At 37.8% G+C, this 18,769-nt stretch overlaps 1 protein-coding gene, 1 long non-coding RNA gene and 1 pseudogene across 8 annotated transcripts in view; 1 reads left to right on the top strand and 2 right to left on the bottom strand.

Moving 5' to 3' along the window:
• Positions 1-18,769, bottom strand: part of GREB1L (GREB1 like retinoic acid receptor coactivator) — a 269,481-nt gene that overhangs the window by 159,569 nt on the left and 91,143 nt on the right. For all 7 annotated transcript variants that reach the window (XM_077900221.1, XM_077900220.1, XM_077900218.1 and 4 more), the window contains exon 2: positions 10,357-10,460. The gene's annotated coding sequence lies outside the window, so the exon portion shown is untranslated. The remainder of the gene's footprint in view (positions 1-10,356; positions 10,461-18,769) is intronic.
• LOC144315347 (proline-rich protein 3 pseudogene) lies at positions 3,624-4,360 on the top strand (annotated as a pseudogene).
• LOC144315539 (uncharacterized) overlaps positions 16,887-18,769 on the bottom strand; it is a 92,405-nt gene continuing 90,522 nt past the window's right edge. The window contains exon 3 of the long non-coding RNA XR_013381248.1: positions 16,887-17,041. This is a non-coding gene — a long non-coding RNA (uncharacterized LOC144315539). The remainder of the gene's footprint in view (positions 17,042-18,769) is intronic.

Genomic DNA, 18,769 nt, shown 5'->3' with positions numbered 1-18,769 from the left:
TAAAAATGGATTAGCAATCAACAAAATTAAAAGGCAACTATGGAATGGGAGAAGATACTAGCAAATGATATATCTGATAAAGGGTTAGTATCCAAAATATATAAATAAAGTATACAACTCAACACCCAAAAAACAAATAATCAAAAAACGGGCAGAAGACATGAACAGACATTTCTCCAAAGACGACCTATAGATGGCCAAACAACACATGAAAAGATGGTCAACATCACTTATTATCAGGAAAATGCAAATCAAATGAGATATCACCTCATACCTGGCAGAATGGCTAAAATAAAAAACTCAAGTAATAAGTGTTAATGAGGATTTGGATAAAAAGGAACACTTGTATACTGTTAATGGAAATGCAAACTGGGTGTAGCCCCATGGAAGACAGTTTGGAGGTTCCTCAAAAAATTAAAAATAGAACTGTTCCATGACCCAGGAATCACACTACTGGGTACTCACTCCCCCCAAATGCAAAGACATTTATTCAAAGGGATATATGAACCCTTATGTTTACTGCAGAATTACCTACAACAACCAAACTAAGGAAGCAGCCCAAGGGTCCAATGATAGATGAATATATAAAGAAAAAATACACACACACACACAATGGAATATTATTCAGCCATAAAAATAATGAAATCTTAACATTTGCAATGACATAGATGGATTTATAGAGTTATGCTAAGCAAAATAAGTCAGTCAGAAAAAGACAAATACCATATGATCTCACTCATATGTGGAATTTAAAAAACAAATGAGCAAAGATTAGGGGGAAAAAAAAGAGAGAGAGAGAGACAAACCAAGAAATAGACTCTTAACTATAGAGAACAAATTGATGGTTACCAGAAGGGAGGTGGATGGAAGAATGGGGGAAATAAGTGAGGGATATTAAAAAGTACACTTAGGATGAAAAATAAAAATAAGATAATAAAAATATTTTGGAGCTCTTTTTACATAAAGATCTTCCTCGTTATTTTTTATGACCTTGGAAAATTCCCTGGATATATATACCATGATTATTATTATTATTTTTAAAAGATTTATATTTATTTGAGAGTGTGTGTGTGCAGAGGGAAGAGGGGCAGAGAGGGAGACATAGAGAGAGAGAATCTCAAGCAGACTCCCTGATGAGCTCAGAGCCTGATGTGATGCAATGCCCAGTCTCACAACTCTGAGATCATGACCTGAGCCAAAATAGTCTGTTTGAAAATATTAACCGACTGAGCGACCCAGGTGCCTCTATATCATGATTATTGTAAACTAATTCTTTAATGATGGATACTTATTTTGCAGTCCTCATTATTACTAAAGATATTATAATAATCAACCCTGCACTAATTAATACACACTAATTTAGTACTTGGATAAATTCCTAGATGTAAAATTGCTGAGTCAAAGGATATATGCAGTTTTAATTTTGTTAAATATTGCCAAAATGCTCTCGTTTGGTTTTGTTTTAGCATACACAAGGCAGTCTTCATTTCTTCCATACATCAGAAACATTTTCTTTTTCTTTTTTTTAAAGATTTTATTTATTTATTTATTCATGAGAGACAGAGAGAGAGAGAGAGAGAGAGAGGCAGAGACACAGGCAGAGGGAGAAGCAGGCTCCATGCAGGGAGCCCGACATGGGACTTGATCCTGGGTCTCCAGGATCACACCCTGGGCTGAAGGCGGCACTAAACCACTGAGCCACCTGGGCTGCCCGTGAAACATTTTCAATTACAGTTCAGTTTCTCTAAGGTCCATATCAAGTAGGAAACTGCCAAAAGCAGAGAAAAGGTGGATTGGAAAGACTCCCTGATACTTAGTATTAAGTGAGGGTTGAACTAATGGTTGAACCAATGTATACTCCCATTAGCAATTTATGGATCCCCAGTCCTTCAACAATGTAGAGTATTATCTACTTTTGGATCTTTGTTAATTTGACAGATGAAAAATGATATCTCAATGTAGTTTTAGTCTGTATTTCTCTTATGGATGAAATTGAATAGTTTTTCAAATGAATTTAAAAGCCCTTGAATCTTTTTCTCTGAAATTTCCAGTCTTAATCAGTTTTCATATTTAGTTGTTATTTTTATTCTTGATTTGTAGGAGCTCTTTATATATTAAAGAATTTTGTCCTTTGTGTATAATATGGGGCACATTTCCCCCCAGTAGCCTTTTGCCTTGGCTTTTTGTATTTGCCGTTTTTCCATGCAGTTTTAATTTTTGTACAATTAAATCTATCAATTTTAAAAATGTTAAGGAGTTGCATGGAAACACGGAACTTTATCTGTTTAATTAAATAATCTATATAAGCCAGTATTTATTTTCTACAAACACTAACAAAGCAAAGGAGAATAAGCTAAAGAAAAGAATCTAAATAAATAGAACTCCAAATGTGTTATTTTTCTATTTAAAAAGGGATTTTTCAGTTTTTTAGGGGAAAAACATATTTCCACCTAACCCACTCCTGCTTTTGCAAAAGATGCAGAAACACACACACACCACAAAAACAGGAGAGGTGGAGACGAAGAATATACAAGGTTTGAAGTAGCCCACAGGAGTCTGGGATGAAAATTTTGAATTGGTAGCTTCTAATCCTAGAAGAAATAGAATGAACATCTTTATTTCTTGATTCTGGACTTTAAATTAGTGGAAGGACTGTATACATCTGGTAGAGGGGAGAGGACCCCAGGCAAAAGTGTCAACTATGCTTTTTTTCCCCCCCAACAAAGATGTCTATGGATTTTCTCCTTCATATCCCAAATTCCAACCCCCTTTCTCTATTTCCTATAAATGTCCTATCTTTCTGTAGTCCATAGTTGAAAAACAGGGGACCCAATCAGTGTTTATTACTGTCTTTTTTTGGCAACTCCTGTATCTACATCATTGGCCATAAAATCTTTTCTGACTTGGGGTACCTTGGTGCCACAGATGGGTGATCAACCGCCTTTGGCTCAAGTCATGATCTCTGGGTTCTATGATCAAACCCCATATCAGGCTCCTTGGCTGAGTGTGGAGTCGGCTTCTTCCTCTGCCTCTCTCTCCTGCTTGCTCTCTCCCAATCTCTCTCTCAAATGAATATATTTAAAAATTAAAAAAAATTTTTTTCTGAGTTGCAGTTCTCCACCCAACCTCAATGTCAACTCAACATGTCCAAAGTTAGTATATTCAAAACAAAACTCATAATTATCACAGTAAAAGGTATTCCTATTTCCTGATTTCATTATTTTAATTTATTCACCTAGGACATACTATGAACTGTGCTAGGAAGGATAATAAAGGCAGTCCCCCAATCTCAAAGAAACTTCAATCTAGAGGTGAAGACAGATATGTAAATGTATAAGCGTTCACTAGAAGTAGGAGCAAAGTGCCATAAAAGTACAGAGATTGTAGCAATTCTGTGCAGAGAAATGAAGAAAATATAAAAAAAAGAGATGACATTTGCATGGCTTGAAAAGATTTATCAAACAGAACTGGCAGGACCTCACAGGCCAGTAGAACAGAATGTCAAAGGCAGAGTGCATTTTCTAAATACTGAAGGTTTATTGTTGGGGAAGAGGGGTTAAAGTGGCAAGTAATCGAGAATTCTGCCCTCCACACACCCTGCTGCAACCATTGCCACAACCATGATGCCAAAATGAAAGAAGCAAAATCAGAAGTAGTAGCCACTACAGCAGCAGCCACAACTGCCAGAGCAGGAAGAGACTGGAGATGAGGAAAATGGGATCTCATCAGACTACGCAGCCCTCTGGGCCTTCCTCCCATGGCCCATGGGAAGCCTGGTGACCCCAAGTCAGCCCCAAACTGGAATTCACCTGCACGTCCACATTGGGAGAATGGATAAATAAGTTGTTGTGTGTGCATGCAATGGATACTATGCTGCAAGGAACAAACTCCTACTACAGGCAACCTAGATGAATCTCATAAACATGATGTTGAACAAAAGGAGCCAGACAAAAAGGACTCTCTTTACAGAGGTCCTCCAGTATCAAGGAGGCCAATGATTCTACCACAACTGAGTCTCCTATCTCCTTCCTAGGGCAGAGGCTTACTCTGGGGAGGCCGAAGCAACACGTATGGCCCACTGATCATGGTGGATGGGGGCCAATGCTGAATCTCCTTTTCCTGGATGAGAACAAAAAGGTCCTTCCAGAGGAGGCTTTCCCAAAGAGCAAAGAAACCCCTTGAAATGTCAAAAGTTGGTTTCTTATCAAGAATATCTGCCCAACCAGAGGATAGATCCCAGGTTACGGAAGATATATCTGACCACCCTCTCTGCTGACACTTTGCCAGAAAGGGCCACTGTCAATAGGAGGACCTCTGTGCCTTCTACCATCCAGGCTGGAAGGAGCCCTCTGTGACCTAATGGCTATATATTTCCCTGTGGCCATGTGATAGCTATTCCACTCACCACTCTTATCAATGATACCCACCCCTGTGGGTCACCCCCCCGCATTTGGGGCCCAGAGTTGTGTTTCATCACTGGTCTGTAGTGTGCACTCCTTTTTTGATCCAGCTTCCAGTGACTTGCCTACAGGACCCAAACATTTTTCCTGTCACCTGCCTCCTGGATCTTATTTCCCCTCACCAACTGACTACCAAACAGAAAACTTATTATTCCATGCTCTTTCTTGTGCATGTGTCCACTTAGCCCCCAGCACTGCCCTTGATTTCTGAACGCCATGGAGCAATTTTCTACCATTTTTTTCTTCTAGCTGCTCATTTTAAGTCCTTTTTATGTGACATGTGCCCCCTCTCCACTCCCATGTTGCCGGCTACTCTGTGAAACTCACCAGATTATCTGACCTGAGATAAGTGTGGATGACTGATACAGAGCTACTCCCTGAAAGGCCACTCTTCCTGCTTTTGGATTTTGTAGTTTCTGTGTCAGTAGCATGATCCCCTCTGCTCTGGTCTATGATCACTGTGCTTTGTGAAACTGTGTGTTCCCTTTGGCTTTTCGCAGCATCTGTAGCACTTTTGTGATTTCCCAACAGTAGAGTAAGTTTTTCTGCCAAAAATGGTGCCCTCTAGATTTTCTGCAACTCCCAATATGGAAGAATTGTGAATCTTTCCATAAGACTGCTTCCTTGGTCCTCCCCATTCTTCTCCTGGTGTTGGTTTTTCTGGATTTGAAAGAGCCCAGGAGATGCCCTTTAAAGCCTCACAGGCTTATGCCATGTCCTCTCCAGCCTACTTTAGTTACACTACATTATTGTGAGGCTACCAGTCCTTTTGTCTGAATCCTGTGCATCTCCACCCAGTCCACTTCTGGGTGGAACCTGGACAGTACTGTCACCTTATTCTCACCTTCTTCCCCCACATCCCTGGCACTGGCTCTCTTTCATGAAAACGGCAGTGAACAGGTTCAGTTTTGAACTGGCCCTAAGGAAACGAGTCAGGAGTTGTGTGGGCAAGAGGGAGGGATGAAAGCCATTGGAGAACTGAGAATAATTTAAAAAAAAATTTTTTTAAGTAGGCTCCACACCCAACATGGAACCCAACAAGGGGCTTGAACTCACAATCCTGAGATTAAGACCTGAGCTGAGATAAAGACCTGAGCTGAGATAAAAAGTTGCATGCTTAACTGACTGAGCTACCCAAGGTGCCGAGAATAAATTTTTTTCTTTTTAACATTTTTTTGTATAAGTAATAAATAACAAACAAAAAGTAGGTTGAGGGGACATCTGGATGGCTCAGCAGTTAAGCTCTACTTTTGGCTCAGGGAGTGATCCTTAAGTTCAGGGATCGAGCCCCACATTGGGCTCCCTGAGGGGAGCCTGCTTCTCCTTTTGCCTATGTCTCTGCCTTTCTCTCTCTCTCTCTCTCTCTCATGAATAAATAAATAAAATCTTAAAAAAAAAAGACAAAAACTTAAAAAAAAAAAAGAAAGTTGGTTGGGGACAGTCTGTAAAGGACCTTATATGCCAAATCAGGAATTTGAATTTTATCCCAGAAGCAGGGCAAAGCCAATGGAAGCTTTCAAAATATTACCATAATTTGATTCTTTAAAAATAGAAGATAATTCTGACAGTAATGTGAAAGTTGGATTAGAGACCAGATAAAAGGTTTCTGAAGTCTAGGAGGAGTTGATTAAAACTGTACACAATCAGGGATGGAAGGAACATAGAAGAGGAGCCCTTTAGGTAGGCAGTTAGAAATTCAGGACTCAAGCTCTGGAGTGGGAACTCAACAAACCCTAGAAACAGACAGCTGCCACACAGATAACTGGTATTGGTACTGGTGAGATTACCTAGGGACTGCCATCACAGAGAAGGTATATAGAGTAAGAGTCAAGGGGGGACGTCTGAGAAACACTCTCATTTGAGAGTCAAGCAAAGGAAGAGGAAAACCTCTTTGCAGATGAAGGAGCAGTAGGAGAATTAGGAAGGAAACCAGGAAACTATAAGGTTGTGAAGGCCAAGGGACAAGAGATTTTGGAGAAATGTGAGGTAGTCAACAGTTTCAACAGGTAGGGGAGGTCAAATAGGACCAAGAATGAAAATGTGCCATATAGCAATTAGTCCTTCAAGAAGAGTGGTGAACTAGGACAGAAATCAAGTAGTAGCTGTTGGAAAGGTAGAATGGCAGGAAAGAGACAATAGAACGAGGGATGCTTACAGGATGAGTTTCTTCCCTCCAAAGAAAGTGAGAGGTAGAGATACTGAAGAAAGGAGATGATTAATGGAATAAGGCCCTAGAAAGGTAGAAAAAGAAAGGAACAGATAGAAGACACACATCAATGGCAGAACTACAGGGCAGGAGCCTGGGTCCCTGATGACAGCAGAAATGCCTTACCAGCTGCAGACAATTACTCCCAAACTTTCTGTAGCAAAGAAATAAACTTCTGACGTGGTGTTTAGTGTTTCCTGTCATTTGCAGACAAATGTAATCCTGATACTGGAGAGAAGAGTGTTGAAAGAATAAGCAAGCCCCTCTCAAAAGCATTAAGACATGAAATAGCACAGTATGTTCTGAAGACAAGATCAGTCTGCAATTGCTAGACTATCAAAAGTGAGAGAGTGAGTGGTAGGAAAGGAAGATGAAAATGTAGACCCAGGTGTGAGGAGTTGAGACTGGATCCTATGGATAAAAAGTAGCTACATGAAAGGATGTTAAAGAAATTACATGTTCCCATTTTGGCTTCAAATAGATTCTTCTGTGGTAATCTGGAAGGGGCTCATGAGGCAGAACAGGATGTAGGGAGTGTGCTTAGAAATGTCTACTATAGTCCTAGTGAGAGATCATGATGCCTGCGTGGGTTCAGTTATAGTAGGATCACAGAGGATGGAAAGAACTGAGAAATACTTAGGAATTAAATCAGTAGGAATTAGTGACCAATAGCATGGGCAATTGATTCAGGGTGAAGCTTCGGTCTCTATCTTGCATTGCTTTTCTCCATCCCCACTGTTAGTACCTCAAATCAGGCATGCACTACCTTACATATTCATTCAGTAAATATTTATTGAGTGCCTTCTTTGTGCTGGGTCCTGCAGATACAGTGGTGAACAAGACAGAAATGGTCTTCACTCTCCTAGATCTTAGGAATCTCATTGCTGAAAGTTTCATTTGTGATATCTCATTTAACCCTCCAAATATCATTTGATAGAAGTATTACTATGTCTCCATCTTACAGATGAGGTCACCCAGTCTAAGAAAGTTTAATAATTTGCTTAAGATCACATGGCCAGCTAATAAGGTGGTGCCAGGAATCATACACAGATCCACCTTACTTTAAAGCCATGGTTTGGTTTGGTTTGGCTTTGCTCTACACTGAATGTGGACTCGAACTCATGACCCCAAGATCAAGAGTTGCATGCTTTATGAACTGAGCCGGACAGGTGTCCCTAAAGCCATATTTTTAATTACTTGACTATGTTCTCTCTCGTGCAATTACAGACCATGTGTTAAATACTATAACAAGGAATTCAGTGGTTTGGATGATTGCAGCCTCCTAGCTGGACATGCTTTCTGCACCTTCATGCTTCTAAAGTGCAAATTGGGGAGAATGGTGTTACCTCATCTAATTGAGGGCACTTGGAGGAAGATGAAGTTTTGTTTTTTTGTTTTTGTTTGTTTTTGTTTGTTTGTTTTGGGAAGATGAGGTTTTGAATGGGAGGTGATACACTGAGGTCTTAGATATATTGATTTTGAGATGGCTATGAAATATCCAAGTGGAGATGTCTAGCAGCAATGTGATAGACAAATTTGAAGGTTAGGGGGAAGCAGGGTTGGAGATAAAGCACTTGGCATCACTAGTACTTAGAAGTCAGTCAAATTAAGGCAATTACTGGGACTCTTCAGGAGCTCCTAGAAATAAGAGGAGCAACCTGTTAAGAAAAGGGCAGTTGGGTAAAGGCTTAAAGAGAGTGAAATAGATAGAACAGTCGATAGAGGAAAAAAAGAGAGGAACTCACCAAGGGCACTCAACTCAAAGATATAATTAAGTTGTATTTAGGGTTAGAGAGAATGAATTTATAGTTGAAATCGATCTGTGTGGTTGAGGGGTTTTCTCTAGCAGCAATAACCAACTCAAGAATAGGAAAACTTGCAAAAAATTTTATCATTTTACAAGTTCCTTTCTTTTCTCCCACTCAGATTTAAGACCTTGCCTGTGAGATCCCAGAGCGCCCTGATTTTACCTTTGATCTGCTAATGAGCACTTGACCTATCAGGTTCTATTTAAGTTCACCTCCCCTTTGGACTTTGAAATCCTCAAAGTTCTTTGAGACTTTGAAAATTCCAAAGTTCTTTGTCTTTTGAAAACCTGTGTGGTGTTTTTTTTTTTTTTTTTTTAATATATATAATCATTTTTATTTCCTATTATGTACTTATTTTTATCTCCAGGTTAGACTGCAGAGTGTCTGAGGGCAGGGATTGTGATTTTGCACAGTTTTGTAGGAACATCACTGCAGTTCAATGCCTTATACACAGTATTTCATTAAACATTTGTGGGATCAGATTGACTTCAATCCGAAAGCTGCAATGTGTAAACTAACCAACTATCTAATTCCATCAAGCAGTGATTTTTAAGTTTTCCAGACTTGGAATGAACAATCCTCTACTCTCAACCTTTCATTCTCTGTTTTTCATTAAGAGGTAGTTAGGACACCTCCACCAGGTATTTTAACATTTTGACTTTGGAGTTTGGACCTTACCAATAGCTCTCTAGGCTTTTTGACCATAGATGATCTACTAAGTATTTCTGGGTCTGCTGAATCTGTGTTGGTAAAACTCAAAAAATTGGACCTGATGATTGAAGATGTCCCTTCTTGTTGTAAAATCCAAAGATTCAAAGAAAAAAAAAAAGTGACCAGCAGCAAAAAAACCAAACAAATAAAAATAAAATAATATCCAAAAATTCCATGACCCCTGGAAAACCTTTAAACCATACTTGAGAACACTGCCTTATAAAGCACAATTAAAACATGGATGCCAAGTGAAATAAATCAGAGACACAAATACCATATGACTTAAATTATATATGGAATATAAAAAACAAAACAAATGAACAAACAAACAGAAACCAGAAACAGACTCATAAATAGAACAAACTAGTGGTTGCCAGAATGGAAGGGGTTGAGGGGATGGGCAAAATAGGTCAAGGGGATTAAGTGGTACAAACTTCCAGTTATAAAATAAGTCAAAAGGTGCCTGGGTGGCTCAGTTAGTTAAATGTCCAATTCTTGATTTTGGCTCAGGTCAGGATCTCAGGGTTTTGAGATTGAGCCCTGCACTAGGTGTAGATTCTGCTTAAGATTCTCCCTCTCTTACTTCCTCAGTGCTCCTTCTCCCCCACCCCCCAAATGCCATGTGCTCTCTCTCTCTCTCTAAAAAAATAAAAATAAAAATAAATAAGTCAAGGAGATGGAAAGTACAGATAGGGAATATAGTCAATAATATTGTAAGAATTTTGTATGATGACACATGGTAACTACACTTATGGTGAACATTTCATAATGTATACAACTGTTGAATCACTATGTTGTATACCTGTAATATTATATGTCAGCTATACTTAAAAAAAAAAAAAAACCATTGGTGCCATGTTTCCTGACTGGAAAATGGCAAATAAATTCCTATCTCTATAAAGTTAGGCTACAATCTACAGAGCATATTACTTCTAAAATGAAGACACTGACATTTTACATTTAATTATTGTTTTAACTGCTGATTCAAACATTTAATAGATGCAAGATGTTTTTCAACAGGCTTATCCAAAAATCAAATGAAAGGGCACCATCGTTCACTTTGGTAGTAAAAAGAGAAGAAAGCTAGAATATGAAACACCATCTGAGATCTTATGTGTACCTTGATAACACTTTCCTTTTTTTTCAGATGAGAAACCGAAGAGTGACTTACTCAAGGTTACAGAAGTACTAAATGGCAAGGCCGGTAGTAGAATCCAGGGCTTCCAGTCATATGCCTTTTTTTTTTTTTAAACAACCAAATTGGTCAAAAATCTCCTGAAAGACAAAAACAGATGAAGGTGAAATGCCAGTTGGTTGAGTTTAAACAGAGACTCCACTTTGTTCTTTCCAGGTTCAATAATAAACAATTCTAGTGATTAGCATGAAGGGCTGGCAGATGAAACATTTGACTCCTAAACAAAAATATTTGTATTTTTGCACCACAGTTTGTAAATCAATTGTAAAAATTAAAGGAAACAGAAAACAGAGAATTAGCAAACCCAGAACTCAATTTTCCTTCACTCTTTTGGAAGACAGAAAAAACAAAACAAAATCCCCGTGGTTCCCTTCATTAGCAGCCAGGGTGGTGAGTCCCATTGTAAATCCCACATATAAAGGCTCATGGCTACCTGCAGAGCCTAGGAGTACCAATCACATTAGTGAAGACACCAGATGACCAAAGGAAGCAGTGAGGGTCTGGGAAAGCTAGTAAACAAAAGGCAGCATTCCAAATGAATGCCATTGCTAGAGTCTGCATTGTAAAATGCCTGGATTTGAGAACCCTAAAGCAGATTAGCTTAAGGCAACAAAAGATTCAAACAAGATACAAAGAGCTCATTTTGACACATTAAGAAATTGTCTTCATTAGATCATCAGGTGCTTAAGTGTAATTATTAAAAAAAAATAATTCCACCTAAGTTGTGGTTGAAGAAGCTGTCCTAGAAGATACCTATACATGGTTCTTGAATATAACATGTTCGTGACCAAAATTCCTAAACCAGATATGCTGGCCTTTTTCCTTTTAATTTTCCTGACTTTTTGAAGGCCTGCAATGACTCTTAAAATTTGTTATACACACCATTTCAACATACCACTCTGCTCACGGACACTAGTACTTTAAACACCAACTAGGAAAACTTGAATCTCTCCAACTGTAAGTGATTTTTCTTCCATGTTGCTGCCTCACAAAGAAAATAAGTAAAAGTTTTAAGTATGAATTGCCAAAATGAAAAGCAGCAAAACATCAGACCATGGTATAATTTCCTGGACATTTTCCATCACTTGTCATGCTAGTTTGGCTCTTGTTGCAAAGTTTAAACTCAAATACACATTAAATGCTTAAATTTGAAAATGTGGAAGGAAAGTCTTATTTATTTTCACGTGGAGGACCCTGATATTTGCTGCTGTTTGTTTTGTTTTGAGGGGGGAGTTAGAGAATTATGTTCAATAAATTTAATAACTACCAATATTGTTTGCCAGTTTTATTTACTAGATATCCATAGTGCTAAGCTTAATAATGCTGATGTAAAGTAAAAATAATTACTTATTGAAAGTCCTATAAGAAGACATGGTCTCTGGCAATATGTGTAGTACTGGATCGAATGGCCTTCCAGTCAACATTGTCAGGTGAGCAGACCATCAATCAGTCTGAAATTTTACAAATGTATTTAAAGATCTCCTATCAATAGCAGATAAGCAGACAGGCAAGAACAGTTCTGATAAAGCCTATAAGTCAAATTTGAAGTATAATAATGAGAAGCTTTCCCTGTAATTTCTATTTGAAAATTAATATCTCATCATATCTCTTCAGTTTGATAAATAATCACCCCTCACCAAGAACACAAGTAGTTCAGGTCCCACTTTCTCTTGGAGAGATACTCCCTTTGTTTTGTCAGTCCCTAACAGGGTCATAAGCAAGGCTTCACTGACACAGAAGGAAACAGTTCACACCTAATGGGCTGATGTCACCTGCAGCTTTTAAACCAGGTGAAAACTTTGACTTCATTTATATTCAAGTGAAAAAACACTGGAAGAGTTCAGGGAGTCTAAACTCCTAACAGCTTTCTGGCTTCACCTCTCCACTAGGTTTAAAAGTTATATAATCACAATAACATTATAATTAAACTTAAAATTTCTATAAAATTTATTTTAAAAATATAATCAATCACCCTTGTTTGACAGAAGCAAAAAGAAGTAGAAGAATAAAGAGACTGGTGGCTGAGCCACATTTCAAGTTTACTGCAGGCAAGGGGCACAACCTTCACCCCCAACCCCTTCAAACCCTCACTAGTGCTGTGGCTTCTCTAACCTTTTCAGTTTGGTCACATAGACAATGGCAGAAATATGTTCTATCAAGTCAGTAACAGAGTATTTTTTCAGCTCCTTATTTGCTGACTGCATTCATGAAGTGTCTCCTTTCATTGTCTCATCTGTCCATTCCCTGTCTCCTTGGTTGGTAAGCGACAGAACCAAGAATGGCCTAACCTATGCTGCTCCTAAAGCAGTGAAGACAAGTAGTGTGGGGAGTGAGAAATCTGATTCAAATCATGCTCTACTACTTTACAATCACATGGCTTGGGCTAGTTATCTGTAAAATGAGAATAATGTCTCCTACCTCATAGAGTTATAGTAGATACGGTATGGAAAGCACCTGGCATACATTAGGCATACAATCAATGTTAATATTCTTCCTTATTAAAAAAGTATTAAGGGGGATCCCTGGGTGGCGCAGCGGTTTGGCGCCTGCCTTTGGCCCAGGGCGCGATCCTGGAGACCCGGCATCGAATCCCACGTCGGGCTCCCGGTGCGTGGAGCCTGCTTCTCCCTCTGCCTATGTCTCTGCCTCTCTCTCTCTCTCTCTCTCTCTCTCTCTGTGTGACTATCATAAATAAAAAATATTCTTCCTTATAGAAATCCCTAACTATAGGAAAAATTATGCTTTTATAGAATTCTTTCATGTATATCATCTCAGTTAATCCTTATAAGACTACCACACTCAAAAGTAGCAAGGTACTCAAATGTATATTTTCTGCCACCAGAACCAACTTTTTTTCTATTGGGCTACTATGTGAGGCACTCTAGCGATGGAGACCACAACATATCTCTATATCCTCAGCTCCTGTGGGTAAAGATGCAGAGCATGGGTTAAAATGGGAGGGATCTTAGAAGCAAGCATATGAAGCAGAAACTAGATATACAATCAAACAAACCCATACTACTTAGTAGGGTAACTACCAAAGAGAAAATGTCCTTAAGGTTCATCAATAAAGTATCCTTTATGATAAAAAAAGGCAATAAGAATAAAAGTGAAACATAATTATAACATCCTAGGTGCTACAATTTTACAAGAATGTGATTATTTTACGTTGGTCACACACAAAAAGTCCTTATGAAAATAACAGACCTACAAAACACTATCTTAGCCTAAGGTTGAGAAAGGTTTCCTATTGTCATTAGATGCAACCAATATCTACATTAACCAAGATTTCCTAAAAACACTTCAGAATTATGAGAGCTTTCATACACTTTACTTCCTTTAATCCTCACAATAACAACCTGAGATACATATTGTATTTGTTATGAGAATACAGACTCCAAAAGACTGAGTGACTTATTTGAGAAAGTGCTGACACCCAAACCTACATTCTTTAAGCCCTATATGTGCATTCTTTAAGCTAAGCCACACTATGTTCTCTGTAGTAATAGAAAAGAACATGTGAAATGGTCCAAATTGTAATCACTACTGTCAATTAATACTCAGGAGAGAACTAACAAATGTTACATTGGTTAAACATGAGTTTGCTTATACAGATTGTAAATATCCTAATTAGAGACTTCTGAGGTCAGAATGATATTCATTGTTTAGGATTGAAAATAATTTTTTAAGTTATTCCTGGTCTACTACCGAAGTCAAACTAAAAGAAAATGTGATTCCTAACTCACTCCATTCTGATTATATACAATTAAGTTCTGAATTTACTATTTGCATTTTTTAAACTTCAAGTTTTCTAATAAGATAAATTTAAAGCTTGGAGTACAAGAGTGGCTCAGTCCGTTAAGCGTCCGACTCTTGATTTTGGCTCAGGTCCTGATCTCATAGGTTGTGAGATGGTGCCCCACATAGGGCTCTGCACTCATTGGGGAGTGTTCTTGAAGATTCTCTCCCTGTGCCCCTCCCCACATGCACGCATGTACATGCTTTCTCTTGCTCTCTCTCTCTCAAATAAATCCCTTTTAAAAAAGATAAATTTAAAGCTTAATTCAGAAAGACAAATTTTTATCCAGGAATATGATCTTCCCTCTTCCTTATTACTTTTCTTTCTATTACCTGCCCTGGTAAAATCTTTGTTGAGAAGCAAAATATAAGGAATTTTCTAATTAATGGAGTTGAGGTATGTGGACCAATGGTATATAAGTTGAAAGACAAAGTGCTTTTTATTTTGGGATAAAAAGTAAAAAACTACTTTCTCTAAGGAGAACCCAAAGAAGAATAACAGACAGAAACATGTGATCCCAGCTATGGATGGGGAAAATCAACAGTTAGGTGAGGTGGAGCAGTTTGTTCTGCCAACTTGGGTGCCCAGAGAGGCTCTTAAAGTCACTTTGCTAGCTGGATAGTATCGGTGGTGATGGTAGAAAGTGCTGAATGACAAATCAGGAGTCATAGTGAGGAAAAATTGAATGGTTCTTCTCATTTATTTCAGCAACTGTCACAGCATGGGCTATATTTGACCTGAATGTAACTAAATAGAAAATCTGGCTGGAACTACTACTATCTAATTTTTCTTGATGAAACCAATGTGCCCATTGAGATACCATTAAAGCTCAGCATCATTTAGATCAGTGTTTCTCATGAAGTCTAGTTCAAGGACTGCATCAGAATCACCTAATGAACATATTCATCATGTAGATTCCCTATCCTCTCTCTCAGAGATTTATGACTCACCAGTTATATAGATAAGGACTCTGGAACCTGCATTTTGAAAACCCTGGAAAGTGTTGCTAGATTTAGCAAATAGGCAACCCTAACTCCAGATGATTCTATGACATTAGAGTTTGAAAAATCACTTACTTGGAAAAAGTGGGGGGGACCAAAATTGTGTATGATTGTTATATGGTATGCTTATTTATAACAATTAGCCAGACACATTAAAAAAAAAAGGAAAAAACTCATTGTCTGTGTTTAGGACTGGCTACTTGACTGCTTTGTGCTTCAAGCTCTCCCTCTGGAAGATGGAAACAAACCAATGATGGTGCCTACTAGGCCCCCGCCACTCTGGTTATGCTCAAAGAATGTACCCAAGAACACAAGAGAGTTAGAAAAGCCATTTTGTCATGACAACAGCAAATTGCTCCTGGGATAAGCATCACGTACACCCCCACCACTTTTTGGATGCCTGTGGCATTTGACCTTTACTTCTTCCTCTCAGACTGGCCCTAGCAGGGAACCAAAGCATCCAAAAAAAGAAAAAAAAGAAAAAAAAAAAGAAAAGAAACATTATCAACTAGTTTTTTCACTGTAAAACCTTAAAAAAAATCAATTGGCACACTAAAAACAATCCCAACAATTTCCTAGGGAAATAACTGTTCTCATAAAATCTTATAGAAATCATTTGGATGAAATATTATACTTAGCACCCTCTCCCCCACAAAAAAAACCCAACTCTTCTAGGTTTTATATTCCACCCTCCACCCACCTCAGTAGCTTCTAACCAAGCTTTAATAATAGTAATTTGAATCTGTGTTACATGAAGGAAGTGTATCTAAAGGACATTGTGGAATGTTCAACTCTATAATAAGAGGCATCAAGCCTGTGGAATTCTGGTAAAGAAGACTGCAAATGACATTCCCATTTCATGGAAAAGTTAAACAGAAAAACTGCAGTATTATTAAATACCAATTATTAAAATAGTTCACTAGGGAAGGGATGCCAGAAGGGAGAGAAGTTCTGAGTAAGTGGTTTAGGAGCATAGAAGGGTGGAGGTGAGGATAGAAAGACATACGGGGAGTCTGCAAAGGTAAATTTTGATGATTAGCGGTATCTTGGTGGTTAGTAAATGCCAGTGTGTTTTAGAATCACGGTACTGCTGCCTGTGACAGCCTGTTCTGAGTTGTCAAAGTCAGTGTATGCCATAAAGGTAAATTGAAAAGTTAATCACATTAAGAGCTCCCACATGGGGACGCCTGGGTGGTTCAGCAGTTGAGTGTCTGCCTTTCACTCAGGGCATGATCCTGTAGTCCTGGGATCAAGTCCTGCATCAGGCTTCCTGCAAGGAATCTGCTTCTCCCTCTGCCTGTGTCTCTGCCTCTCTCTTTGTCTCTCATGAATAAATAAATAAAATCTTAAAAAAAAAAAGAACACACACAAATAAATATAATCTGACTTGACATAAAGGAGACCCAGAAAAATTTGTTTGCCTCTTCTAGTTTTCTAGTTGTATCGCTGGCATAAAGTCCTGTTGTCACTTTACTACTAACATATATGTGGAAAGGTAGGTCAAACATCATCTGATGTCATTTTCAGTATGAGAGCTTTGTTTCTATATAATGATATACTTGGGACTATTAAAATAGTCAGAGTCTTTCCTTATTATAATTACACAAGTCACTTCACAGAGGGAAGGAAGACACCTGATTCACACGACCAGGCACAGCCAAGGGAGCATGTGAACTTTCAACAGAAGAGGAAGCTTTGTACCAGATGTGAAAAAGTAAAGTTTATTTTTCCATTTAGCTTGTTTATTTAGGTAAGAAGGAAGGAGACAGCGGCTGCTTCCCATTCCAAACTGCTCAGGGAATGACTTTTCTTTCTTCTTTATAAATGAACAAAGTTGGCTTACTGCAGTTTCCAGAGGGATCTGGAAAGGAACCAAGTCACTAATGATTATATTTCATCTGTAGCTAGTTTAACCTTTGAAACCTGCCAATCAACAGACATGACCAAGAGGCAAGGTCAATGCAGCCTTGCCCATCTAGCATTCTCTTATTGTTTAGATGGAAAACAATTTATTAAAGATATTATTTTAAGAAATACAAAGCACATTGTAGAGAAGATAACCCAGGTCTTTATAAGATTCATTTAACAGCTGAGAAACCCCGAGGCTTAGGTTAGTTTCTTTTCCCCTTTAATTATTGTGATTAAGCAGCACAGTGATAAAGCTTTTACATTTAAAACAAAATAACCAAAGGAAAACATCTTTTGTCCTTGATTCATCTATCTTTTTGTTATTTTTGTCTGACACACCATTTGTTTCTAGACTAAAGATCTTCTTGGTATATATTCAAAGACAAATGCTATCATTTTCACAAATTATCAAGACATTCTTCTTAATCTTAAAGATATTACATGCTATTAATAACTAACATAAAATATACACAAAATAATCATTGATATTTTGATTATATATTCATTAGCAAAAAAAACAGGCTACAAAATATTAAATGGCTTTTCCCTCTTCATTTACACATCCATCTAAAAAAATACTTCCTCTTCTTCCCCCATAATATCCCCTCATCCTGCTTCTTGCAGGAAAAAAGAGAACACTATCACTAAGATTAATGGAGCATCAGTAAAGTATTTTAGGTACAAATGAGCCACTTTTATGTACTGCCAGAACAATTCAACAAGGGTTTAGAAGGAGAAAACCTGAAGTTCCTTTCCATTGAATTCATGCAGCTGGTGGTGATAAATGGATTGTTCTCCTTTAACAACAGGGTCAGAAAGACAAAGAAATATTTTCTATAACTGGCTATATTTTTAAATTAATTAGTAAACTTTTTTTTCTTTAAATGCCCTATGTCATCAAGATGAATTACCTCCAGCTTTAATTAAAGCCCTGTCAAAGGTAAACTTATATTGCTAGAATGCAAGAGTGGCATAACGAGATGATTTCTCTTTAAGTAAGACAACATGCAAAATGGTCACTCTTTCTAAAGGAAGAAGAAAAGGGATCGCTGAACTACTTCTGAACTTCCATTTCCTGGGATTGTTTCTTAAACTTTGTGTGTTTCATGAAAATCATCACTTTGGTTTATCATCTTTAAAAATAACCAAAAATAAAAAAAACAAAAATAGAATTGGTAATATATAAAATTTTAGATCCTGTGTGAAACTCAAGAATCCTAAATTTTGAATTTAAATCAGTTCTTCCAAGTGTTACTATCAAGTGTGAATTAAAGTAAGACTTACTTGGTCTTTGCTATGAATTCTCACAAAGATCTCAATCTGGCCCTACAATTGCTATAGTTACTGCAAAAATTACAATTGCTAGCATCAGGTAATATTTAATGCTAAATTTAAAGATTTTTTTCATGCAATCGAATAGTTTATTTTTATTTAAAACCAAGTTGTAGCTACCATTTCATAGCAGTCCTGTTGGGGTCCCAAGAGAGGTAGGGAAGAGTCTCTATAGAGTGGAGTAGTCACTGCAGATCTATTCTCAAGGCTCAGATGTAAAAGTCCACCACTGGTGATACCATATCACAAAGTCACCAAAATAATACATCAGTGTTAATATTTAATATAATTAGTAAATGAACACATATGTATATGTGTGGGCTTGTGTGCAGCACATATATGTGCATGT

Source organism: Canis aureus, chromosome 6 (assembly GCF_053574225.1).
Source record: "Canis aureus isolate CA01 chromosome 6, VMU_Caureus_v.1.0, whole genome shotgun sequence".
In the NCBI taxonomy this organism is placed as follows: Eukaryota; Metazoa; Chordata; class Mammalia; order Carnivora; family Canidae; genus Canis; species Canis aureus.
The sequence above is the reverse complement of the archived record's forward strand: the minus strand, read 5'-3'. Positions and strand labels throughout refer to the sequence as shown.